At 38.0% G+C, this 27,510-nt stretch overlaps 1 long non-coding RNA gene and 1 pseudogene across 1 annotated transcript; both read right to left on the bottom strand.

The window, feature by feature from the left end:
- Nucleotides 1-209: 209 nt before the first annotated feature.
- Nucleotides 210-26,280, bottom strand: LOC130428202 (sialoadhesin-like; annotated as a pseudogene).
- On the bottom strand, nt 21,443-22,197 carry LOC130429099 (uncharacterized). Its single transcript, XR_008907537.1, has 3 exons — nt 22,124-22,197; nt 21,848-21,866; nt 21,443-21,730 (listed from the first exon to the last, which is right to left on the bottom strand). It is a non-coding gene; the product is annotated as an uncharacterized LOC130429099 (long non-coding RNA).
- Nucleotides 26,281-27,510: the final 1,230 nt, after the last annotated feature.

Here is a 27,510-nt window from a genome sequence, read left to right as displayed (position 1 = left end):
ATGGCAACCCCCGACGTTGAGGTTGTACCCGTTTTTTTTAAGTATCTTTCATCTAATTTACTTATAGGTGTAAGTTGTTGTTGATCTTGGGGCCAATCAACACTAAGCTTGGCTACTGCCCGGATAACAACCTCTAATAGCTCCTCATATCCCTGGGAAAGTGGAGTTTCATGATCTTCAGTTTCTACTGCTTGCACACTAACACTCTCTCACTCCTCAGAGCTAGAGCAGTGCATAGAGCTTCCAGATGGGGCGGGAGAAGCCACCATGCGGGCTCCCAAACCCTTTCCGGAAGCAATGGGATTTGAGGGATGAGAAAGGACCGAAGTCGTCTCACCCTCCAAAATATCCATCTGCGAACCCCATGACTGCAGACCCCGCACTGCCTCGGCAGAAGCGGGACCTGAACCATGAGGCTTGCGAATACTGCCTGACTCATCAAACAGTGCTAAACGTGAGAGAAGAGATCTTAGCGGTAGCCACAAGCAATGTTCACAGGCAGCTCCCTCAAGAGCTGCCTTAGCATGTTCCATTCCCAAACATTTCACACAAAGCTCATGTGAATCACTATCCGTAATAAAACGGGGGCAGGGAGGAACACATTGCTTAAATGCCTTCTTTGACATACGTTTCATATTGCTAATCTATCTAAGATAGCTTAAGATAAACTAGAAACCTTCACACACACAAACAGATGCTTTGCTGAATGGCAGAAGCTGGTTTGCACTGCTTCCGCTTCCTTTTTATGCCTTCCGATAGTCACGATGGTCATAACGTCATCAGTGACGTCATCATCATGCGACTATAAAGCGAAAGTTAGTTTCACACGCGATTCAGACAAGTCACGCTAATGGCGTTCCCCAAAGAGTCATTCCATGACGCAGTGTTGAGTTCCCTCGAAAGGGAACATAGCCTTTTCAGTTACTAGATCGACCACATTTCAGATACAGAGTGAAGACACAATGATGACTCTCCGCGCAGATTTAAGATCGTTTTTATTTTATAAAATCACGACTTAACATTTGAACAGACACACACACAAAAACATTTTTGTTTTAAATGAAACACATTCATGCATGTCTTCATTGAATCCTAGAGATAAAGGCGCAGAGAAAAACATTCAGTTGAACATTTTCTTATGTGTTCATTTTTCAACAAATTTCATATTTAAAAGTTCTTAGTGACCACAGAACACTTTTTACTTTTCCTGATCTTTAAATATTTAAAGCGCAGATACCAAGTACAGTATGCAGCAGTATACATACCAATTGGATGTTCTCCCCTCTTTTCACCATTTTTTCAGTATCCCTCTGTTAAATTCTTCCACTTCACTGAAATAGAAAATGGAGAACACAAGCACAGCTGGGTTAACAGAAATACTGTTAACGCTTCCAAACCTTGGACATTGTGTAAACAAAAATTACTCTGATGATAATCTGGAGCAGAGATGAAGGCTTGCTCCGCATCCTGCAGAGATATTTTTTTTAGCCCAGCCAGGCCATATACGATGGACCTTCAAAATAAAATGGTAAATTGAAATATACACAGGTCTGTTCATAATCAGTATACAGTAGGCTGTGAAGGCCAGAAAAATCCATAATACATTATATATAAACAAGGATTTCCATTCTTGGATTGTTATGTGTTTTTTTTTAAAGTGAGTCCAATAGGTCAAATACATTTTTTTCTAAATAGACTTAAATTAGTCCAAAGCCTAGTACTTGACCAATTTATTTAATAATCTTTTGTCATACTATTGCCTGCACTGAGATGTGTTCTTGAATAGACGACACAGTACATTACAAAATCTAGCATGTGGTATTTTAACAGTCAATTATTGTGATGTCAAATGTTACAATCAACATTACAGAAACAGTGTCAACATGATGAGACATCATGGGATTAAACAAGTTGACTTTGAGCACGAGACAATTTAAACATTAAGATTAATTTTAATCACTTAAAATGGAAAAAACAATGAGTAATTGACAAGGTTTCATAGGAAGAGTGCTGCAGTTCACTGTGTTGTCTAGGCCAAGAGTTAATAATCATCCCATAGTCACAAAATCAAAATAAGCTTGCCAGTCGTGATACAGTTTCTTTAAAAAGAAACATTAACTTTCCAATAAAATGTTAAATGTTTTTAATGTTGAACTAATACAAATTAATTCCCATTTGACACTGTTATAGTCCTCCATTCTACCCATTTATTTTCATTGTCAAGGGAAAATACAAAGAAGTACAAACTTACAAGGATAGCATAAATGAGCCCTAAAAAAGCAAAAGTGATCACCTTTTTGAACTCTTTTGTAGTTTTTAATAATGATTATTGGAGGCAGATTTTTTTTCCATTTTTGAACTCCTATTTTGCACTACAAACTGTGAAATGAAAACAATATAAATTCATATTAAAGCTATGAAGATTAAGGACTCAGCAGTTTTCATTTGTTTGATTCATATCAACCACATAGAATACCAGGAATATTAGGCTGCTGTCACTAATGTATTGACATTTGTTTTCTTTCTCAACTTTTTACGCTCACTTCAGACAAAAATTACCCTTTTTATGACTTAACTGACCCTCTCCCTCAGTTGAATTCAATCACCCTCCTTTGATTCACAGAAGGAGACGTGGCAACAGAAAGGCTCATGGGAACTAGCCAAAAGCCAATAACCACACCCCCTAGCACAAAAACAGGTCCACAAAGTTCATTACTCATGTGTTAGTATCCCAGGCCCACCAAAGGGCCGCGGCCCACCGGTTGAGAATCACTGCCATAGGCTATAATTGACCTTTGTCATTTTACTGCTCTCATCTTTTATGTTGTATAATTAGGCATTCACAGATACATTATATATATACAAAACACAACATATGGGTCTGTTTGTTAGGTAACATTTGGCTAGATTTCACATCTGTCCACAGATTAGCTCAAACATGGTTATTTTCTTATTTCTAGATTTACGGAAAATCAGTGATAGACAGAGGCGAGTTTACTTTCAGATCAAAACCCCCTAGCGGCGAAATGTCATTGAGTTTTGAAATTGTTTGCTAAAAACCACGTGACTTAGCCAGTTTTAAAAGTGCTTTGAAGCACTGCTCGACACAAAAGATTCGATACAGGTTTCGAAAGTCCCCATCACTACTTGTTTAAGACTCTGGTTGCCTCCAAATAACCCAACTTGCGGTCTTTGCACTTGACCACTTGACTACATTTATGACGTATTTCCTGTTTTGGCTCTAGTGTTCTAGTGGGTGTGAAGATCCCAAGTGAGCGTTATATTTCTAACCCGATGGGACACACTAAGCAAGTGCAAACATGTAACGTTAATTAATGTGGTGAGATAAAAAGCAGTTTTACAAAATATATAACTCTGGAGCTTTCACCAATAAATATGTAACACTACGTTTTACTAAAATATTATATGTAATATAAGCATTATTTGTACTGTATCAAAAAACAAAACAAAAGAAAACACGTTAGCCAAACGAAGCATAAATAAAGAAAAAACCTTAAAAAGTAGTAGCTTAAAATACGCTGGAATGCTTTTTGCAACGTCCGCGAGACCCGAGTCTCACGATTAATATCCAGAACATGATGCATGATGGGACACGCATAGCCTTAATACTGCTCCGAAGCGGTATTCAAGCTAGTGTGGGTTTAGTGTGTGTTAAGCGCACTGCCCTTTGGCATTTCGTAGAAATTGTACAGACTCTGACTCCCTTGTAGTTATTTGCAGATTATACTTGTTTTTCATATGGAACAATTAACTGTGTAATAATGTTTATAAAGCTGTCAATCAAAAAATAATTTCATTAATTTTGTATTCAAAAGCCCATGCTTAGCAGCATATCTGCAACAAAGACCTAAAAGACAACGCACACATAAAACCAGCCCTCAGTGAGGTGGGACAATGAGATACTGTAAAAAAAACAAATATTTAAAATGTTTTAATATTTCTAATGTGCCACAAATGGTTTAAATTACTTAAAAATGGTAATGACATTAAATATACATTGGATATAGAAAAGAGTCACACCCTTCAAAAAAGAATCTACAATTTTGTTGCTTTGCAGCCTGAAATGAAGATGGCCACACTTTTTGTTTTAATAAACTGTATTTTGTGAGTGCAACTTATAACATCCAGACAGAGATATAAAACCAACATGTTAAAAAAAATAGAATCACCAAAAAATTAGTTGTAAACTCAATAAGGTCTGCTCACCATCTTACTAAATGGCAGACATAGCCATCTGACTTTCACCTGGATGCACAATACATACTGTAAACATAAAGTACAGATTGTACACATTATACAACTGCAGATGCATTTAACCTTTTTTTTATATTTAATATTTTCTCAAAAAGCCTTATTCATGTTCTTGCTCCAGTATCACTCTTATCTTGACAAGTCTGAATGTCCTCTTTGCCTATGCATATACATTATGATATACATGTTTTTTCATAGATTATATCTCCGTTTAAATTACTGCCTGTTGTAGTTGAAAGAGCAAGGGTTGGATTTAAATTGGATGCTCAATTTCCTTATTAGACCTGAATTCAGACGGAAAGTTCAATAAACAAATGTTTTATTAATAATGATTGACTATATATAAACAGACATCCTACCAAAAAATGCTATAAGATTCATACAAAATGACACTAAGCTTAATGTGCGTGAAATAAAATATTGATGCTAATGTTTACTATGCATAGAAAAGTTTTTTTATTTTTATTTTATTTTATTTTGTATTGTATACTTAAATATATTTTTTTACTTGTCCTATTGAGCACATTTTGATGATGCGTTTTCACCAGATGTTGCCATACGTGTTGAGGTCTTCAATATTGGTGTAATAATCTTCGTAATCTTCAATCTGTAAGGAATTTTTTAAGAGAAAACAGAGACACAGAGGTCAACGCATATCAGACATCATTTGAAGTTTGAGTTTGAACCCACAGTGTGAAGTAATGGTGATCAGATATATACTTACAGAGCAGGATTTTCGCTTACTGAGATGTTAAATCCACAGGAGAGAAATAAAAAGGAAAGTTAATAAATTCAAGCTAAATATGTATTTATCAGCCTATCTAATTATCATACAATCTAATTCAATTTCTGACAGATGGAACAAAAAAATATTACAGTAAACAAGAATTGTCTAAGCACATTCATTAAACTCTTACCTTCACTATATCATATACTTTTATCTATATACTAAACATTACATATTTTATAAAAATGAAATACATTTTGAATGCTCAATACCTCTTTGGTGATGGCATATGAGGTTTAGAGAAAGTCTTTTTGGCTGATTGTGCATACACATCTTCTGACCTGTGAACAGATGGTTTTATCAGAGAAACGCTTGGATACCACAACCAGAAAAGTACAATGTTGTGAGTTTAACTGAACAGACTTTGATTAATAATTCATTTGTATAATAATGCATTTACTATAGATTAGATCAGACAACAGAGGAATACCATGAACCGTATAGTTTCAAAAGATTAACAATGAAGACAAAAATAATTACATAGTGCAAATGTGGTGCAGTTTACGTAAATGTTGGAACAGCTACAGTATTTGCTTTAGTCTAGCAAGACAAAAATCTGATCAATTACTGTTGTTTTCGGTCATAAGGTTAATGAGGCCAAAAAGCAAATGCAAGCGATGTTCTCTAAAGTCTAAATGTAGCCATCGTGATGCACACATAGACACATAAGTTAAAATTCACACATAGCTAAGAACAAAACAGAAGTGATGCTTTCAGTGTCACAAATAAGATATTGTTCAGCCGTAAGCACACTACATGTGCTTATACTATTGCGTACATTCCTGGAGAGTATCAAGGTAACAAGTATCTAGATGTTCATCATTTAACTCATTTTATGTCAAATTTTAGTAAGGGGGAGTGAAAAATAGGGGAAAGGATAAAAAAACTCATTGTATTAAAACTGTTACGTTGAAATAATAGTATTTGGATATTATTAAAAGGATTTTAAAGGGATGAATATCATCCAAAACAACACCAAATAGACACATAGAGTATGGTACAGTAAGTAATATACTCAGTTGGGAGCAGTCATTTACTCGGACATCAATAGACCTGAAATGAAAATCGGTGGTTGCTATTGACATCAGCATTTCCATTTCTGCTGACTTTTGATGCTGTCACATAGAGCTTCTAAAGTGACAAATGTCGCTTGCACAAAAAATGTGTGATGTTGTGGACATGAAGCTGTATTAAGACAAACATCTTGAATATCATTCTTAAATACATTAAAAACACCAGATCAAGAAAACTAAAAAGATTTCGAAATTCACATTCACCAGTATCAACATAACACATAAACACTTTTTAAATGTGTACAAAGCCAATGTGTAAGTCTGAAGTGGTCTAATTTGAAAGTATAAAATAAATGATAAAAAATATTATGCATACCTCTGTTCTTGCATATCATCAGGTGGCGGCCTACAAATAATAATATTGACAAGTTAAAAATACTAATAGCAAAAACATAATTTCCCAATTGTTTATTTTTCACATTTCCCTATCTCTGGAGAAGAATAAATACTTATCAAATGTTTACCAAACTGATGTATAGGTATAAAGTGGTCTAGTTTGAAAGTAGAAAATAAATGATACAAAATATTATGCATACCTCTGTTCTTGCATATCATCAGGTGGCGGCCTACAAATAATAATATTGACAATATTTTTTGACAACATTTTTTTTTTCAAAAACTGATAGCAAAAATATAATTTCACAATTATTTATTTTTCCCATATCCCCATCTCTGGAGAAGAATAAACACGATGTAACACACATACCTGTGACGTCTCTTGTATGTACAGACTCCAGCAAGTGTGCACATGAGAAGCAAGATAACTGATGAGGGGACTATGATGTAAAGCCCAGTGGTCTTCCAGTCAAAGGTCATCACTTCAGCCTCACCCTCGGAAAGGGCTAAAAGGATGTAGCATGTCAAACATTGGTCATTATAATGTATGTGAATAGCTTCAAGACAAATACAACACATATACTTGGATTCTGGACAGGAATCGCTGGTTTTGGAGGATCTGTAGAAGAATCTGTAAAAGAGAAAACTACATACATGATGACACACACAGACGACTCACAAGTCAGGCATGTGTTTTTGAATCACTCACGTTGTACATGTAAAGTAACAGATGATTCAATGGGTTTCCCCGAAATATTTGCACTGCATTTCAACATCTTTCCATGGTGTTCTTTTGTACTAACAAAGGTTATGGTGGAAGAGGTGGCTGATTTGAACTCTGAAAGTTTTTTGTTACTGTTTGAGACCTCCATGTTCTTATAGTTCCATGATATGGTTGGAGGATTCTTCAGGCAGGAATGGTCGATGGTACATGTGAACTTCTTTGAAACGCCCTCTATGACATCTGCACGGTCAGGCTCAATGGCTATTTTAGTATGGATACCTGAAATAAAAATGGATAATTATCAGTAAAAACAGAGTTTCTTGTTTGTCAAGCCCTAAGAGCAAAACATATACAGAGGAAAATCCTCCAGACTAAGATTTTTATTATTCATGAATGAAAGAGTTGAATATAAATGAAACTTTTACTTATCTTAAGTTTGACAAAAAATTAAAAGTTCTGTTTTGTCAACATTCTGAAACTGTAACACCCAGATAAAACAAAAGCATACATTTTGCACTTGGTGATTTTGTAGCACTTGCTGTTTTCCCTTCATAATGTGTCACTATACACTCGATATCCGAGTGCTCAGCCTTCACGACACCCGTGCGTGTCAGAGTGATTTTCCATTGTCCATTTCCAATATACGGATGATCTGTTTGATCTGTTTTATCAGATCCTTCTATACCCTTCAGAATGATGTTTGGTTTGCTGTACGGACAGGTGTGGTAGGTTTCACATGTCACTGTTATGGTGTCACCGGTCATTGCGCCTCCATGAACATTGATGGTGGGCTTCTGTGGGCTTGCTACAATAAGCAGAAAAGTTACACTCATAAAACCTAGTTATATGAAATCTAGAATAATAAAACATATAAAAACTTGTGAACACAATAAAGACATTTGAACTATACCGTCCACAAGAATCGTGGATGTGACATCATAAAACTTGTATGTGCGCCATCCAATACTGTCTGGGTCAATCCATGCATATAATTTCTCTCCATGGTGGGATTGATCCAGATGTGTAATGAGAAGACTGCAGTCTCTATTTGAAGGTTTACCATATAAAGCAGTTTTTCCTTTGAACTTGTCAATTACATAAGATGGATATTCGTGATCATAAACTAAAGGGTAACCACTAGAGACCCACTGATACCACACAACTCTGTTTGGGTTGGTGGGTGGATACGATGTGTAGGAGAAGGAACATGGTATAACCAGACATGAACCTTTGAGACCATGAATTTCCTTTGGCACCCTCACTTCCCATGCCAAAGTCTCATATAGGAGAAATCCTGGGAGAAAAAGTTAAGAGAATAATTTTGTAGTTAAACCTGACATTTTTATATTTTGGTTTTATAGGTCATGCCAATTCCACAAACCCAATGTTTAATGTAACATAACTTTGTTGCTTCCTGTTTGCATATTACAGTCAGGTCTTAGGAATTCGCCCATTCTCAATAGATTTGTTCAAGTTCGAGTGACTGCAGTAAACATAAATACGGCTTCACGGCTACAAACATGCGCGCACACACACACACACACCTACACACGCACACACACACGCACACACACACACACACACACACACACACACACACACACACACACACATACATGGATGCACACACTTCCTTAAATTGTAATGGAGATAATAAGCAGAATCTATTTTAAAATAAATGTTTACTTAGTAGCCAAAACTGTCAAAATGTATCTTTTCAAACTCAATTTATTTGTCATTTTATCTATAAGTAGCCAACATATTGCATGAATACATACATGTAAACATTTTCAATGAAAAAAAACATGTATAAATCAAAACGGAAACTGTACCTTGGAAAATAAGATGAAGTAACAGCTTTACTTTCATTCCTGGATTACAATGTTTGCTCATATGTGGAAACGGGACTTAAATCCTACAAATACACCAAATGTTATGTGCAGAACCGCAGTTCATAATGTCCTGACTTAAACCAGTTCATCAGTTTTTATAAGTCTTCCCCATTTCACTGGGCACTGCCCCTTGAGTTATAGAAACTTAAAAGTGAAAATGGCAGTCGAACAGATAAAAAAGTTGTATTAATATATTTCCTTCAAACAAAACAATAAAAGAGGAAAACAACGATCAAAGATTCAATTTATAATAATTGAATATTAAAAGTAATAATATATTAAATATTATTTCACCCTTTCCTTTTCCGCAGCCTGGATAAAACAACAGGATTGGATGAGAACAGGAGATAACAAATAAACAAAACTGTGAATTGACTAATGCTTTATCTCTAAAGAGAGAATATATGTTTTTTAAATTCAATGTTGCTCTAATGTCTACATACTATGCTCCAAGTTAGAAATATATATTTCCTGTTTCTTTTGCGGTTTCTCACTCACAACACCAAGGTTTGTCATAATACATTATAGGCTACAAGTATACGAGCGTGGGCCGTTATTTGCTTAGAAAAGTGAAGGGGGAAAGAGATGACAAAAACAATACTTCAATTAATTGTTTCTATTATAACTTGTTGGGAATATTGATCATATATAATTGACGGTCCATTGCCTGCTCCGCTTATCTACTCCAGCTCTCACAGTATGTGGTTCCCACACTATCATTTTGGGAAGGTCACTTGGCTGTTATGGTGCATTACAGTTATAATCAGTTTATTCCTATGACTAAAATCTCACTTGTTTATTGGTTTACCCTTTCTTGACATTGGACACTGGATGCAAAGCAAGCGCTGGGAGTGCATATGATGCACGCATGTTTATAATGGACGTTTGTTCTGAAGTCGAGGCTCTCTGTCTTTTGCAAATTAATGTACGAGTGTGAGCAATGGGAGACGGTTTGCAAGTGGCGCATCCTGCGTTTTACACACGTTTTAGATGTTAATGGCCCCTAAACAATACGTACCTTCTTCCGCGAGCATCATTATTTCCACCAAAATGTGGTGGGTAATACCACGTGTCCCACCCACAAAATACGCCGATGATACAGGTGTATTTAGAAAGGGGGAAATATTGAACATTTTCACAAACATCTCACCCTCGAGGCCGCAAAGCTTTTTCATGAGTAATTCTGTAGAAAGTTAAAGAGCCCCATGTCAGTTTAAACTCAAGAGTGAATACAGCCAATAGGAATTCAGAATGTAGAACTACCCTTTTCAAAGGAAGCTTATTCAAGTGTGCTATAAGTATACTTCTTTTAAACTTAAAATAGAAAAGTATACCTTCAGTTTACTTCTTATGTACTTCTCAGAAATATACTTTAATGTACTCTGAAGTATAGTTGATGTTAGTGAGTGAGAAGTTTATGTATATTTGGCCTGTACTTAATCTTTTGACTTGGCATGTACTGTACTTGTGTCTATTCTTTTGGTAACAAACAGTAATGTGACAAAAGTTAACAACAACCATATGATTATAAGTTTATGCCGTGAACCTCCCATACTTTTAAGAATTAAGCCAAGTAGATGCGCAGTGCGCTGGAGGTGAGGGGGAGCGCCTGCAGGTTCACAACCTGGTCCTGGAAGGGATTGGTGGGAACCTTGGGACCACTACAACCCGACGGCCGTCATCTCTGCGTTGGCTCCTCCTTGGAGGCGGGAGCTCCAATGGGGTTTCCATCAGACAGGAGCATGCCGCGAACTGCATACTCCACGTCTAGTGAGCTCCACGTGCATCTCTGGGTCAGCCGCAAGCGTTCGGGGGAGGGCGGGGCTACTACAACCTGACGCTTGTGGCAGCCCGGGGAAGCACGGCCGTCATCTCTGTGTTTGCCTCCAAAGGGCGTCGCATCCGATGACCGGAGGAAGCTGTCAGATGTTTTGACAGAGCACGTCGTTGAGTCTTGCCCGCTATGGGACGGTACACCACCACCCACCAAGGACGAGCCAGGTAAGCGTGCCGGGGCATGGATAACCTGCGAGCCGAAGCTGGCGGAGTGACATCCACAGGAACCCCCGATCACACCCGCCGCTGGCTGACGCGTTGACGCGCCCAGGAAGCTGACAGGGTTGCGGGAACATTACGGGGAATGTAGCCACTGTGACCACCACACCTAACGACAAACCGTGCCACTGCATTCTGGAACCCCAACGTTCAGTACAGGTGTCGTACCCGTCAGACTCTAGGATGGGTCTGTCATACCCAAGAACACAGCTTCAACATCTCATCATCATCACGCACCGTTTCCGATGCGTGGTGTAGGAACAAGACGGTGGGACCGTCTCTTGTGTGTAGTGACTGGTTTTGTACTGGTCTCTAGATACGATCATCAAAAGAACATAGCAACCTGGCTCCAGAGTTCTGGTCTTTGGTTTTGAACTCTCACCGAGAGTGTGATAACCCTTTAGTTTCTCTGTAGGATATTAACTACTCCTTAGCTTCAAAACATTGGTGATAAGTCTCTGTCTCAACTCTATCTTAACATCTGAGGCTAACCAGAGAAACTTCTCTGACAAAAAGGAACTTATGTGATTTAAACTATCCTTTTCTGTAAATGAATCTAAATGTCTAGGTTGTGTGTTGGCACTCGTGCCATTTTAAATAGTCTGTAACTGTTAGATATGCAAATTTTGATTTAGGGTTCATTTGATGTATTCATACATTGTGTAGTGACTTGATCATTGAGAGAAAAGCCATAACACCCCATGACTTCCTTTTGTCCTGGTTTCTAGATACCATCATCAAAAGACCATAGCAAGCATGGCTCCATGGCTCTGGTTGTAGGTTTTGAACTCTTACGGAGAGTGTGATAACCATTCGGTTCCTCTGTAGTATATTAACGACACCTAAGCTTCAAAGCATTGGTGATAAGTCTGTGTCTCATCTCTAACTTAACATTTGATGTTTAACCAGAGAAACTTCTCTGACAAAAAGGAATTTATGTGATTTAAACAATCCTTTTCTGTAAATGTATCTTAACATCTAGGTTGTGTTTTGGCGCTCGTGCCATTTTATATAGTCTGTAACTGTTAGATGTACATGTTTTGATATAGGATTCATTCGATGTATTCATATGTTGGGAAGATTCACAGTTCAATGGCTTGCATGTTTCATATTTTACTACTCCTCTTTGAATTCCCTTTATAATGAGCTATGTTATTAAAACATAGCATGCATCATACTATGTCCATAACTAAGTTTAGGTATTAAATGCAATCTGACCATACTGTCAGAGCTATGCAAATGAGGCGCCATGAGAAACAAAGGAACTTTCTCTGGCCCACTTATCACTTCCATGGCATTCCCGCCAGCAGACAACCTGGGGGCAGGGCAGGTATGCATTTAAACACCATCACCGATCCACTTCGGATGCTTTGAAATTAGGAATTGGAAGGGAAAAGTAAAGAAAGAGACGCGGAGGACAATCCAACGGACACCCCGCTTGGGGCTAATTCCTTGACTGAAATTGACATTTTCAACAACTAATTTCATGGATGTGATCTTGACAGATCTGGTGGAGAATCATATTTGGTGAGTTAAATTCATTCTTATTTTAACGTGCAGATAAAATCGGCAACATGGGGAACGGTCAGACGAGGCGATGTGCGAATGGTCCGCGAGCCAGTGGCTGACGGATTAGCCACTGCCTTCTCATGCCTTCCCTGTGAGAAATTATTGGCGCTGAAGAGGGCCTGCTCTTTAGATCTGTAGCTCGCTGTCAAGAAGCCCAGGGTAGTCCGCGCTCCGGAGGGGAAGTCCGCCGCCGACTGGGAAGGGTGCCCTGGCCGAAGGAGAATCCAAAGGGAGAAGTCCGCTGCTCTGCGTCGTAAGTCCAGAAGGAGTGAGATCTCGAAGAGATAAACTCGACACCATACGCAGAGTAGGTTCCGAAGAACAAAGGATGAGTGAATGACTGCCTCCATCTTCCTTTTATACCCTTATGTACGGGGCGGAGACTGGCGAGGGCGGGCTATTCGCCAAAGCCCATTGGCATTTTAAATTTATCTGGGAGATGATAGGTTCTCAAGATCAAACCCCAGTCTGTCTCTCAACACAACGTCGAGAAACCGACTGAAGGGGAACTTGATAGAACAAAATTAATTGACATAATATTTTTCCAAATGTATTTCTAGTGCAAATGTATTAATAACCAAGCCCACACACACAGATATTTGCTTCATAAAAACTGTTGTTAAGTTTATATATGCCATTATTTATCCCAAAATACCTTTCGCTTTTTATGTTTTGCACGTGCAGTACATTGAACGTAACAAAATTAGCGCCGCACTGTATGTAACGCTCGTCAAACTATGGAAAGATTTTTGAAGAATCCTGCTACTGCAATGACGAGTTTGTGTCAGTCTGACGTGGTGAATGTTAACCAAAAAATAAAAAAAATGACAAACATTACATTACGTTTGGTTTTACATGTAGGCCTAATATGTTAAAGCAGGGAATCGAGAGACCTCCGTGTGTACTCTGCCAAGAGATTCTCTTCAACGAGTGCATAAAACCATCCAAGCTCATCACCTACAGCAGAAACATCCCAAGGAGGCAGGAAAATCAACTGACTATTTTAAACATGTGGAAATGTGTTTCGCCAAGCAGGTTAGTTTTTTTCGGCAGCAAAGATCGCTCCCTGAGACAAGTTTAAAGGCATCCTATTTGGCATCCTTAAACAAGCAATTGGGTCAACATTAGGACAACAAAAAACATAAGTGCAATATCTCACATAGCCTTCTACAGTGTACAGCTACGTTTTGTTTTTAAACTAAAGAGATCGTCAGCTCGGTAGAGGACGCTGCACTAGAGGTAGATTCTATGCCTTTGTCGGACAATACAGTGAATAGAGAAGCATAGGTGACGTGTGACATTGCTTCTTAAATTTTAGAGCAACTGCGACACGGTGAATATTTTGTGCCGCGGGTGGATGAAATTACCGATGTTGCAAATAATGCAAAACGTATGGTCTATATTCGCTTCCTCGTACGGGACAGATCCCACTGAGCAAAAATACCTTGAAACAACGTCATTTCAACATCTTTGTCGAACGTTGAAAAGGCGTCCCTGAGGAGCCAGAATGAAAGTTTTTCTGACGTCTTGGCAAATGCCACACAAGGCTTTCTTTGCTATTCCTGATGACTTCATCAATAAATCGTATGAATCCTTGCCAAACCGCATGGATGCAGTCCTTCAAGCTCATGGAAGTCATACAAGATATTAAATTTGGATCTCAGAGCACCACTACTTTTTTGTCTTGCCAAAATTTGACCTATCTGTCTTGATTAAATGATCAATATTCTTTCAGTGAAACTGATTTATTTCAGTGCATTAAAAGTCATTTGGGAGGGTTTTAGCTTTTCATATGAGCTATTTCTAACACCAATTGATTAATTAAAGGTCAGGTTAATAGCAGGTGTTTCTACGAAATAGATAAGAACTCTTTATTTTCATTTTCATTGTGTGTGTTCCCCCCTCCCTTTCTTGATGGTGTAAAAGTAGAAAGACAATAATTATAAATATGCAAAAGCAGCCTGTACCAGTTAGGAGAGTTAGGAGAGAACCGTAATACAAACCATGCTAGTTTTTGAGGACCGAAAAAGTGCAACTAAGACAGTATTTCCACCCAACCCTAATTCTAGTTGTTAAAAGGTTAACTACACCTTAATACTAGATGTCATGCAATTAAACCTTATTGCTAACAGCTGGATGTTGAGTAATTATTGTTACGAGCTAGCATTATATAAAAAATAAACAAAATAAACAAAATCATTGGATAGCCTTTTCAGTCACCATATCTACCACAATGATGACTCTGGGCACATATTTAAGATTGTTTTTATTTTATACAATCAGAACTGAACAGTCACACACACTTTAACAAAAACATTTAAAGAACCACATTCATGGATGTCTACACTGAATCCTAAGAGAGATAAAAGGCATAGAGAGAAACATTCAGTTGAACATTTTCATATGTTCATTTTCTAACAAATTCATATTTAAAAGTTCTTAGCAACCACAGAACACAAACATTTTTCCTTTTCCTGACCTTTAAATATTTAAACCGCGTATACCAAGTACAGTATGCAGCAATTGGATGTTCACCCTCTTTTCTCCATTTTTTTCAGTATCCCTCTATTAAATTCTTCCACTTCACTGAAATAGAAAATGGAGAACACAATCACTGCTGGGTTAACGCTTCCAAACATTGGACATTGTGTAAAAATAGGCGTAATTTTCCGTCCTTCTTCCCCACAAAGAAAAATGCCAGCTCCGGCCGGGGAGGTAGATGGTCCGATGATCATCGCATCTAGGGACTCCTCAATGTCTCAAGGTCTTCATCTCCTCTCGTTCGGGAGAGCATGGGGACCGTTACCAGGCAGTAATTTCACAGCGGAGTCATAAAGACGGTGAGGTGTAAGGGAGCTGGTGCTTACTGAATACCTGTTTGAGATAGTGGTAATGTATAGGGACTCGGGACAGGTCTAAGGACTCAGGGGACTCGAGAGCAGGGTCAGGGTATTCTAGGGTGAGACAAGAAAGGTGGCATCCGGGACTCCAACTGTATACAGTGCCCGAGGGCCAATCTAGCTGTGGATTATATTTGAGAAAGTAGGGATGTCCGAGAATAACTGGGAACTTTGAATATTGTATCAAGTGGAGCTGTAACTCTTCCTGGTGTCGCTGGATGGACAATTTGTGAGGACCGGAAAGAAGGGTTATTTTTCCAGAACCAGAGGCCCTGTCATCCACGACAGTAATGGAAAGGGGGGTGAGAGATGGTCCGAGGAGATATTGTGTCTTTCGGCTAGAGAGAGATCGACAAAGTTTCCAGCAGCCCCTGAATCCACTAAGGCCTTCAGTTGGAGTTGGCTGTTATCCCAGAAGAGTGTGACAGGAAGGTACAGTCCTGGATTGGAAGGAGGATTCCCCTGGGTTATTCCGTAACAGTCCTCCCTTGTCTGTACGAGAGCGGGTGTTTCCAGAGAGTTCAGGGCAACCTGAGCGGAAATGTCCCAGAAGGAAACAGTATAGGAAACATCGCTCCCTCATACGGCGGTCTTGTTCAGATGAGGAAAGACGAGATCCACCCAAGTTAGGCCCATCATAGAGGTAACTACGATTCAGAACTTCCTGTTTGGCGAGCGCCACATCGTGGCGTTGAACGAAGTTCTCATGTTGAGCGATTGTAGGTAAGAGATCATGAGTGGTGGGCGTCTCTGAATCCATGACGTCTGGCTCGGTGTTTCTGTTAGAAGCAGGGCTCGAACTCGGGTCTGCGATCTACGAGACTTCTTAAGAGATGAGAGATGAACCCAGCAAAGAGAGACGCACTCAAGAGGACACGAGCACCGCCTCCGCTCCGTCAATAAAACCGCCCGCGTTTTCCCGTTTACAGCATGTGAAAATGAAAATGAGCTGGACAAGCGTGTCACGTACCTTCTGAAATGTTATAATTATTAATTTAATTTATATAATTTTACGTATTTTATTGCCAATTAAAGTACTAATATTTAAAACCATGACATGTTAATGTCAAAAAGTAAATTGCAGGTTTAATACTGTTCCCAAAAATTATAAAAGTGTTTCTTCAACCACAAACTGGTTTCCTGTTAGTAAACGGTGTCCTCAGTTCTCTGTAGCTGACACGTGTCGTTAGAATGTGTTTGAACTTTAAATGAATACACGCAAGAGACCCAGTTCTCAAGTGTGGGAACACTTCAGTCTCGACATCGTAATAAAGTGTCATGTTGATATCAAGCAAACTTTGTCTTATTCCATTAATACATCCTCAATGCATCGTCATGTATGCTCCAAACATTCAGATGCTCTGGGCAATGATAGTCGAACAACAGAGCACCAGTCTGCACCATCTGGGGATAGGGTAAAATAAATGTTATAATAAATAAATGTCCTTTGGGACAGTAAAAACAATCTATTTCCTTCAACAAATGAGCAATAAAGTAATTAAAATAAAAAAGTCACCCGTTTTGAGATTAGATTTTCATATTCTATTCCATTTTTATGTGTTGCAATAGATTACACTATTTTTTTAGTATCCACTAGTTTGGTGGGTTAATCTATTGTATTTAAGGTTTACAGCTGTGTAGGATGTAAGGTCAACACCAACCAAACACTTTAATATTTTGTCCACTTTCACTTTCACTTTATTTTTATTATTAAATTATAAATGATTATATATTCTTATTAAATTATTGTTGTTTATTATATATATACATTACAGTATATATACTTCATATATACTGTATATGAAGAGTTTGGTTCCAAACGTTTTTTTTAACATGTTTTCTGTTTTTTTATGTTTTTTATGTTTTATGTTAGACACCAAGCGTAGTTTAATTGCTATTAAGTGGAAGGCATCATAATAAACAATTTTTTTAAAGAAAATAAAAAACATACATTTGAAAAATATAATTTTGGAAGTCTTTATATATATTTAATTATTATTCATGTTACTTATATTAAGAACTGTATGTGCTTATTTTTCTTCGTTACTTTGAGTTGTGAGGCAATATATTATTAAATGATATGTTAAATATACAAATAAAATGTATAATAAAATTTAAATGAACAAAACATCTGAGTGACAGTTGTTGTAGGAATTCTTATTGACCACCAGCAGGCGAAGTAGAGCACCGTGTCAAAAGTTTCGAAGCACCGATGCAGTTTGTTGAAAAAGCCTCACGGATTCAGAAGCTTCATTCGGCACATCCTACTAACTATACAAACAAAACTAAAATTAACTTTTGACAGTTACCACAAAGTAGACTAGACTAGACTAGACTAGACTAGACTAACAAAGCACAAGAATTCATCATACAAATGACAATGAACCAGCACAGTACAGAAAACACAGGGGCATTATAAAGTGATCAAATCAAGAGGCAACAGGTGCAGGGCATGAAATTTCAATCCTACAAGGGGTGTGTAGCAGGGGGGCGTGGTTTAATGACGTCTGCACCAGGGAGGAGAGACACGGGAAGAGAGAGAGAGAGAGAGACGGACTGGGAGACCTGAAGCTGACCGAAACCCCGTATTGAAACCAGGAAGTGATCCTTACGGACTGTATGCTGAAGAAGCTGAACAGAACTGTTGTTTGAGCATCAGTCTAGAACTCGGGTTGATTCAGGCAGGAAAGGTCTCTAATTTCACTCTTAAAATAAAGCAAAGAGCCCAAATTCACACGAGAAAGCGCTTTGTTCTCGTGAAAGGCTTTAGTGTCGTGCAGGTGATCATGAGAGGGCTTGTGGAAAAGTCTTGACTTGACAATGTGCCCAAAGGCTGAGTTCACCGATTGACATATACAAAGCAGGTTCATGTACTCAAGGAATTATCACGATTGTTTATTTGACGCCGAAATGAGCTTTCTCCGCAGGGTGGCCGGGCGATCCCTTAGAGATAGGGTGAGAAGCTCGGTCACTCGGGAGGAGCTCAGAGTAGATCCGCTGCTCCTCCACATCGAGAGGGGCCAGGTGAGGTGGCTCGGGCATGTTTTCCGGATGCCCCCTGGACGCCTTCCCGGGAAGGTGTTCCGGGCATGTCCCACCGGGAGAAGACCCCGGGGAAGACCTAGGACACGCTGGAGGGACTATGTCTCCCGGCTGGCCTGGGAACGCCTCGGTGTCCCCCGGAAGAGCTGGAGGAAGTGTCTAGGGAGAGGGAAGTCTGGGCATCCCTGCTTAGACTGCTGCCCCCGCGACCCGGCCCCGGATAAGCGGAAGAAGATGGATGGATGGATGGATGGATGGTTTATTTGATCAGGGTAAGTGTTTATTTATACATTAGATGATAAATATCACAATGTGGTGATGGCTTTATATATATATGGTAACAAAAAAAAATTCAACAGTATAAATATGAAGTAAAAGAGCGTGTGTGCATGTATGCGTATTTAATACATTGCTCTGCATAAATGAGAACACTCTCTTTGAAAAGTAAAATTTTAAACATCTCAATGAACGCAAAAAAACATTTCCAAAATGTTGACAAGACTGAGTTTAATACAACATCTGTTTAACTTATAACATGAAAGTAAGGTTAATAATAACTTCGAATACACATTTTCAGTTTTACTCAAATTAGGGCGATGCAAAAATGAGTACACCCCACAACAAAACTACTAAATCTAGTCCTTTGTATGACCTCCATGATTTTTAATGACCGCACAAAGTCTTCTAGGCATGGAATGAACAAATTGGCTACATTTTGCCAGATCTATCTTTTTCCATTCTTCAAGAATGACCTCTTTTAGAGATTGAATGCTGGATTGAGAGTGATGCTCAGCTTGTCTCTTCAGAATTCCCCATAGGTGTTCAATTGGGTTCAGATCAGGAGACATACTTGGCCACTGAATCACTTTCCACCTGTTCTTCTTCAGAATTCCAACAGTGGCCTTAGATTTGTGTTTAGGATCATTGTCATGTTGGAAAAGTGCACGACGGGCAAGGAAGTGAAGGTAGCATCTTCTCTTTCAGTATAGAGCAGTTTATTTGTACTGCCATCAATGAAATGCAGCTCCCCGACACCAGCAGCACTCATGATGCCCCACATAAGGACACTGCCACCACCTGTAGGCACCATGCATTTTCCTTTGTATTCCTCACCTTTGTGACGCCTTACAGTTTTGAAGCCATCAGTTCCAAAAACCATCCTCTTGGTCTCATAACTCCAAGAGCATGGAGTCCCAGTAGTCTTCATCTTTGTCAGCATGGGCCCTGGCAAACACTAGGCGGGCTTTTTTGTGCATGGGCTTTAGGAGAGGCTTCTTTCATGGACGGTACCCATTCATGCCATTCCTCTGCAGTGTATGCCGTATTGTCACAGGCAATAGTCGCCCCAGTTTGGCTTTCTACTTTTCTAGATAACTGCAGTGAAATTGCATGTCAATTTTCTTCAACCCTTCTCATCAGAAGACGCTCCTGTCGAGGTTTTAACTTCCCGTGGACAACCTGGACGTCTCTGTGAGATGGTTGCATTTTAAACGTTTGTACCACTTTTGCTACAGTATTCTGACTGATAAGTAAAGCTTTGCTGGTCTTCTTGTGGCCTTCACTTTTCTTGTGTAAAGAAATTATTTTCTTTCTCAGGTCTTGTGACATTTCTCTTCCATGTGGTTACATTGCTGACAGCATGAAATGGGAAGGGGTTTTGTTTAATTAACACCCTTTTATAGTCAACTGTCACCTGTGTGATGAATATTTAGACTGACATGTGGTTGAATTCTTGTTAAATTAGACTTTTGTAGTCTAAAATTTAGCTTTGCTCCAGAGACTTTCAGTGGGGTGTACTCATTTTTGCATCATCCTAATTTGAGTTAAACTGAAAATGTTATTCTCCAAGTTATATTATTAACCTTACTTTCATGTTATGAGTTAAACGGATGTTATATATAAATATCCTCCTCCTACACAGTTTGTCCCCTCTGGAGGAACCAAAGTTGTTCTGCAATTGCATGCCTCTCAAGTATTATATAATAAAAACAATATAAAAAAGAAAGTCATAATGTTTATTTTTCTTAAAAACTACACATGTAATATTGACCCCATAACAATGGGTACACACACACCCACACACACACACACACAGGAATGCAGCACAAAAGGCTAGCAGAATCCGTTGCCCTCCTTTGTTTAAAACATACTAATTTTATTGCTTTCTAAATTATTTCTGGTGATTTCTTATCTCTTTTTTATGTCCTGAAAGCATTTAGATGAGATGTGTACAGTGACAGTCATACAGCAGGTCACCAGATCTGTTGATGCGGTTTAACAGGTTATAAAAATCTGTTGCCCTCCTTTGTTTTATCATAAAGCTACTCTGATCCCTTCTCTGACTCCCTTGTAGTTATTTGCAGATACACTAGTTTTTCTTATGGAACAAGTAACTGTGTAACAATGTTTATGAAGCAAGGTACAGTCTTTTCACAAGGTCATAAGAGTGTGTCTTACACTGCAGGAAAATGCTTCACAAAACCATTTCAGGTCACTTTCCTACAACATGCATGTATACGTATTTTTTATCACCATTGTAGTACAACCTGCTCACAATCATAAGATAAAGGGAGACAACACAAACAGTTAAGCTGCCAACAAAGACATTTATTTAAAATCATTTTTTTCTATCACAAAATCATTTCCTAAAAATGTTTGTGTGTCAGCCAGAGAAACCACAGCCCATGCTCAACACCTGTAAGTTGCTTTGGATAAAAGCATCTGCTTAATGACTAAATGTAAATGTAACGGCATATCTACAAAAGCACATGTAAAACAAGCCCTCACTGTGGCAACTTTGATAATGTTATACTGTTAATAAAAAAATAGTTGTATTTAATATTTTTAATGTGCCACAAATAAAATGAAACTTAAAAATGCTGATGAAATTAAATATACAGTAGATATAGAAAAGAGTCACACCCTTCAAAACAGTTTTTGTGTTATATACTAAAATAGATTTTTGTTTTTTAACTTGTCCTGTATTAAGCACATTTAAGAAATATCATGCGTTTTCATCAGATGTTGCCATACGTGTTGAGGTCTTCAATATTGGTGTAATAATCTTCATAATCTTCAATCTGTAAGGAATGTTTTAAGAGAAAACAGAGACACAGAGGTCAACGCATATCAGACACCATTTGAAGTTTGAGTTTGAACCCACAGTGTGAAGTAATGGTGATCAGATATATACTTACAGAGCAGGATTTTCGTTGACTGAGATGTGAAATGCACAGGAGAGAAATAAAAAGGAAGTTAATAAATAATTTGAAAGATTAATTTTACAGTACAGTTAAATCAGTATTTAGTGAGTTCAATTATCTTATTCAATGTCTGACAGATGGCACAAAAATTTACTAAAGGAAACTAGCATTGTTTTGTACATTCATTTAACTCTTACTTCCACTTTGACATGTACTTTTATCTTTATACTAAACATTACAAAAACAAATGACATTTTGAATGCTCAATACCTCTTTGGTGATGGCATATGAGGTTTAGAAAAAGTATTTTTGGCTGATTCTGAATACACATCTTTTGACCTGTGAACAGATGGTTTTATCAGATAAACGCTTAGATACCACAACCAGAAAAGTACAATGTTGTGAGTTTTAATGAACAGACTTTGATTAATACTTTATTTGTATCCTGATGCATTGACTATAGATTATATCAGACGACCGAGGAATACCATGAACCGTATAGTTTCAAAATATTAACAATTAAAACAGAAATAATCACATAGTGCAAATGTGGTGCAGTTTACGTAATTTTTAACAGTAACCGTATTTGCAGTTTCTACCCAGACATAAAGATCTGGTCCATTACTGTTGATTTAGAGCATGAAGTTTAAAGGCTGAAACGCAGATTCAAGCCATGTTCTACAAGTCTAAATGTAGCCATCTTGATGCACACACAGCATCATACGTTATAATTCACACATGCTAAAAACAAAGCAGAAGTGATGCTGTCTGCATCACAAATAAGATATATTTAAGTCATTAGCAAACTTCATATGTTTATTCCTGGAGCTTATCAAGGTGCTATAAAAGTTCATAATTTTACTTATTTTATGTCAAATGCAAGGAGGGGGTGAAAATAGGGGAAAATGACAAAATACTGATCAAATTAAAACCGTAATGTTGATACAATAGTAAGTTGATATCATTAAAAAGAGATTTGATAGTGCTGGATATCATCCAAAACAACACCAAATAGACACATAGAGTATGGTACTGTGAGTAATATACTCAATTGTAAGCAGTAATTTAGACATCATTAGGTAAGAAATATACATGGGTGGTTGCTATTAAAATCAGCATTTCCATTTCTGCTGACTTTTGATGCTGTCACATAGAGCTTCTAAAGTGACAAATGTTGCTTGCACAAAAAATGTGTGATGTTGTGGACATGAAGCTGTATTAAGACACACATCTTGAATATCATTCTTAAATACAATAAAAACACCAGATCTAGAAAACTAAAAAGATTTAGAAATTCACATTCACAAGTATCAAAATAACACATAAACACTTGTATCTGTCTGAAGTGGTCTAGTTTGAAAGTAGAAAATACATGATAAAAATAGGTCATGCATACCTCTGTTCTTGCATATCATCAGGTGGCCGCCTACAGAAATAATATTGACAAGTTAAAAATACTGATAGCAAAAACTTAGTTTCCCTTTTTTTTCACATATCCCTATCTCTGGAGAAGAATAAACACGATGTAACACACATACCTGTGACATCTCTTGTATGTACAGACTCCAGCAAGTGTGCACATGAGAAGCAAGATAACTGATGAGGGGACTATGATGTAAAGCCCAGTGGTCTTCCAGTCAAAGGTCATCACTTCAGCCTCACCCTGGGAAAGGGCTAAAAGGATGTAGCATGTCAAACATTGGTCATTATAATTTATGTGAATAGCTACAAGACAAATACAACACTTATACTTGGATTCTGGACAGGAATCGCTGGTTTTGGAGGATCTGTAGAAGAATCTGTAAAAGAGAAAACTACATACATGATGACACACACAGACGACTCACAAGTCAGGCATGTGTTTTTGAATCACTCACGTTGTACATGTAAAGTAATAGATGATTCAATGTTTTTCCCCGAAATGTTTGCACTGCATTTCAACATCTTGTCATGGTGTTCTTTGGTACTAACAAAGGTTATGGTGGAAGAGGTGGCTGATTTGAACTCTGAAAGTTTTTTGTTATTGTTTGAGACCTCCATGTTCTTATAGTTCCATGATATGGTTGGAGGATTCTTCAGGCAGGAATGGTCGATGGTACATGTGAACTTCTTTGAAACGCCCTCTATGACATCTGCACGGTCAGGCTCAATGGCAATTTTTGTATAGATACCTGAAATAAAAATGGATAAATATCAGTAAAAACAGAGATTCTTGTTTCTCATTCCGTAAGAGCAAAACATATACATAGGAAAAACCTCCATACTAAGATTTTCATTATACCTGCATGAAAGAGCTGAATATGATAAACCAATAAGCCCCAAGAAGCCGTGGGTTACAGTGCATTTTATTACAGCTAAGGGGCCTTGTTAGGCACGAGGCGAAGCAGAGGATTATAATAACCGTGGATTATAACACGGTTAATCCATATGCTTAGTAAAGTTTCATGAAGTAAAACACAGCAAATATTATGTAATTATTTTAATAGAAATATATTCTTCCACCAAACAAAGTAGTTCCTCAGAAACAGGTGTGGCTACAAAACTGCGGTTGCCAAGCAACACAGACGCAGCAAAGCACGAACAGACCACATAGTCTATTTATGAGTATTCACCTCATTTCTAGACTTTTCGATGTCTTCAATATCGCTTTTATTAATTAATATTAATAAAGTCGTCTTTGTTGTTGGTCTTATTTGTCTGTCATGTCAATATCTTCCCACCACTTATCCAAGCTTAGCCCACCAAATAAATCAAAATTCACAACAAAATCGGACATTTTGACAATTATTTGGCTGTACGTAGCAAGAGTGGCGCAGTGATGTAGGTAATGCGGTCAGCCGTTATATATATCGGGGTATTTTATAACGGCTTAGATCTCCGCTCAACCAATCAGAATCAAGGACCAGAACTGACCGTGTTATAAATTAAAATTTTACTCATCTTAAGTTTGAAAAAATATTTAAAGTTCTGTGTTGTCAACATTCTGAATCTGTAAAACCCAGAAAAAAAACAAAAGCAAACATAGATGCAATTCATAACGTTTATACTTACATTTTGCACTTTTTGATTTTGTAGCTCTTGCTGTTTTGCCTCCATAATGTGTCACTATACATTTGATATCTGAGTGCTCAGCTTTCATGACACCCGTGCGTGTCAGAGTGATTTTCCATTGACCTATTCCAAAAATGTCCTGTATTTTATCAGATCCTTCTATAACCTTCAGAGTGATGTTTGGTTTGCTGTACGGACAGGTGTGGTAGGTTTCACATGACACTGTTATGGTGTCACCGGTCATTGCGCCTCCACGAACATTGATGGTGGGCTTCTGTGGGCTTGCTACAATAAGCAGAAAAGTTACACTTATAAAACCTTGTTTTATGAAATCAAGAATAATAAAACATATAAAAACTTGTGAACACAATAAAGACATTTGAACTATACCGTCCACAAGAATCGTGGATGTGACATCATAAAACTTGTATGTGCGCCATCCAACACTGTCTGGGTCAATCCATGGATATAATTTCTCTCCATGGTGGGACTGATCTCGGTTTGTAATGACAAGACTGCAGTCTCTATTTGAATGTTGCCATATAAAGCAGTTTTTCCTTTGAACTTGTCAATTACATAAGATGGATATTCGTGATCATAAACTATAGGGTAGCCTTTAGAGACCCACTGATACCACACAACTCTGTTTGGGTTGATGGGTGGATACGATAGGAGAAAGAACATGGTATAACCAGACATGAACCTTTGAGACCATGAATTTCCTTTGGCATCCTCACTTCCCATGCCAAAGTCTCATATAGGAGAAATCCTGTGAGAAAAAGTTATGAAAATAATTTTGTTGTTAGACCTGACATTTTAATTTTTTGGTTTTATAGGTCATGCCAATTAAATAAACCCAATGTTTAATGTAACACAATTTTCTCCCTTCCTGTTTGCATAGTACAGTCAGTTCTTAGGAGTTCGCCCCTTCTCAATAGATTTGTTCAAGTTCAAGTGACTGCAGTAAACATATATACGCCTCACGGCTACAAACATGCACACACACACACACACACACACACACACACATGGATGCACACACTTCCTTAAACTGTAATGGAGATAATAAGCAGAATCTATTTTAACATTAATGTTTACTTAGTAGTCCAACCTGTCAAAATGTATCTTTTCAAACTCAATTTATTTGTCATTTGATCTATTAGTAGCCAACATATTGCATGAATACATACATGTAAACATTTTCAAAGAAAGAAAACATGTATAAATCAAAAGGGATACTGTACCTTGGAAAATCAGATGAAGTAACAGCTTTACTTTCATTCCTGGATTACAATGTTTGCTCATATGTGGAAACGGGACTTAGAAACTACAAATACACCAAATGTGTGCAGAACCGCAGCACATAATGTCCTGACTTAAACCAGTTCATCTGTTTTTCATAAGTCTTCCCCTTTTCACTGGGACAGCCCCTTGAATAATATAAACTTAGAAGTGAAGATGACCAAGTTGATCAGATTAATAATACAATTTATTATAATTTACATAAAATGTAATATAATAAAATTAAATAAAAAGCATTATTTCACCCTTACCTTTTCCGCACCCTGGATAAAACAATAGGTTTGGATGAGAACAGGAGATAACAAATAAACTTGTGGTTTCTCACTCATATAATACATAACACATGAGTAATGAACCTTGTGGACCTGTTTTTGTGCTAGGGGGTGTGGTTATTGGCTTTAGGCCAGTCCCCATGAGCCTTTCTATTGGCGCGTCTCCGTCTGTGAATCAAAAGAGGGAGATTGAATTCAACGGAGGAAGAGGATATTTAAGAGACCTGATGCGCTCAGGGGCAGATCTCAATGTGGACGCTGTGTGTTGGTCGAGGCCAATTGGGTCTGTCTGGCAACAAAGCTTTTCTGTGGCTCAGTGGTTAGAGCGTGGGACTTGCAATGCAAAGGGCGTGGGTTTGATCCCAGGGGATTGCACATAGTTAGCAGCAAATGTATAGTACTATGCAATGTAAGTCGCTTTGGATAAAAGTCTGCCAAATGCATAAATGTAAATGTAAATGTAAATGTATATGTAAATGAAGATACAGTAGCTAAACAGTTGGGCTTGTTCGAGTTTAGACAGATAATTGGACGATGTTATGAGCGCTGGCAACTTAGTCGTGTGGTTGCGAGCATACCAGGCTCTCGGACAGCTCACACGCTGATGAACCCATAGACACGTTATGACGCGCTGAGCAAGTTCAATGAAACATATATGGATTCACCTGGACTGTGACTGAACGCTGGTATGAGTTTTTGTGGACTTTAATCCTGTATACCAGTGACTTGCTGATATTATATACAATACTTTCATTAATTGTTTCTATAATAACTCGTTGGGAATATTTATCATTTATAGTGGACGTTCCGTCCATTGGCTGCTCCGCTTTTCGACTCCAGCTCTCACAGTATATGTGGTTCCCAGACTGTCATTTGGAGGAGGGGTCTTATGGAGCGGATCCGTGTTTTTCTGTGTTTTTAATAAGTTGCCCATGCATGAATTAGACACATGATATTGCAAAAACTTAAGTATCAGAACAAAAGATGCATTATATCAAAAGTGAATGCTCACCCTGACTTATTAATATCTGA

The sequence above is a fragment of the Triplophysa dalaica genome, chromosome 9, assembly GCF_015846415.1.
Source record: "Triplophysa dalaica isolate WHDGS20190420 chromosome 9, ASM1584641v1, whole genome shotgun sequence".
Taxonomy (NCBI): Eukaryota; Metazoa; Chordata; class Actinopteri; order Cypriniformes; family Nemacheilidae; genus Triplophysa; species Triplophysa dalaica.
The sequence above is the reverse complement of the archived record's forward strand: the minus strand, read 5'-3'. Positions and strand labels throughout refer to the sequence as shown.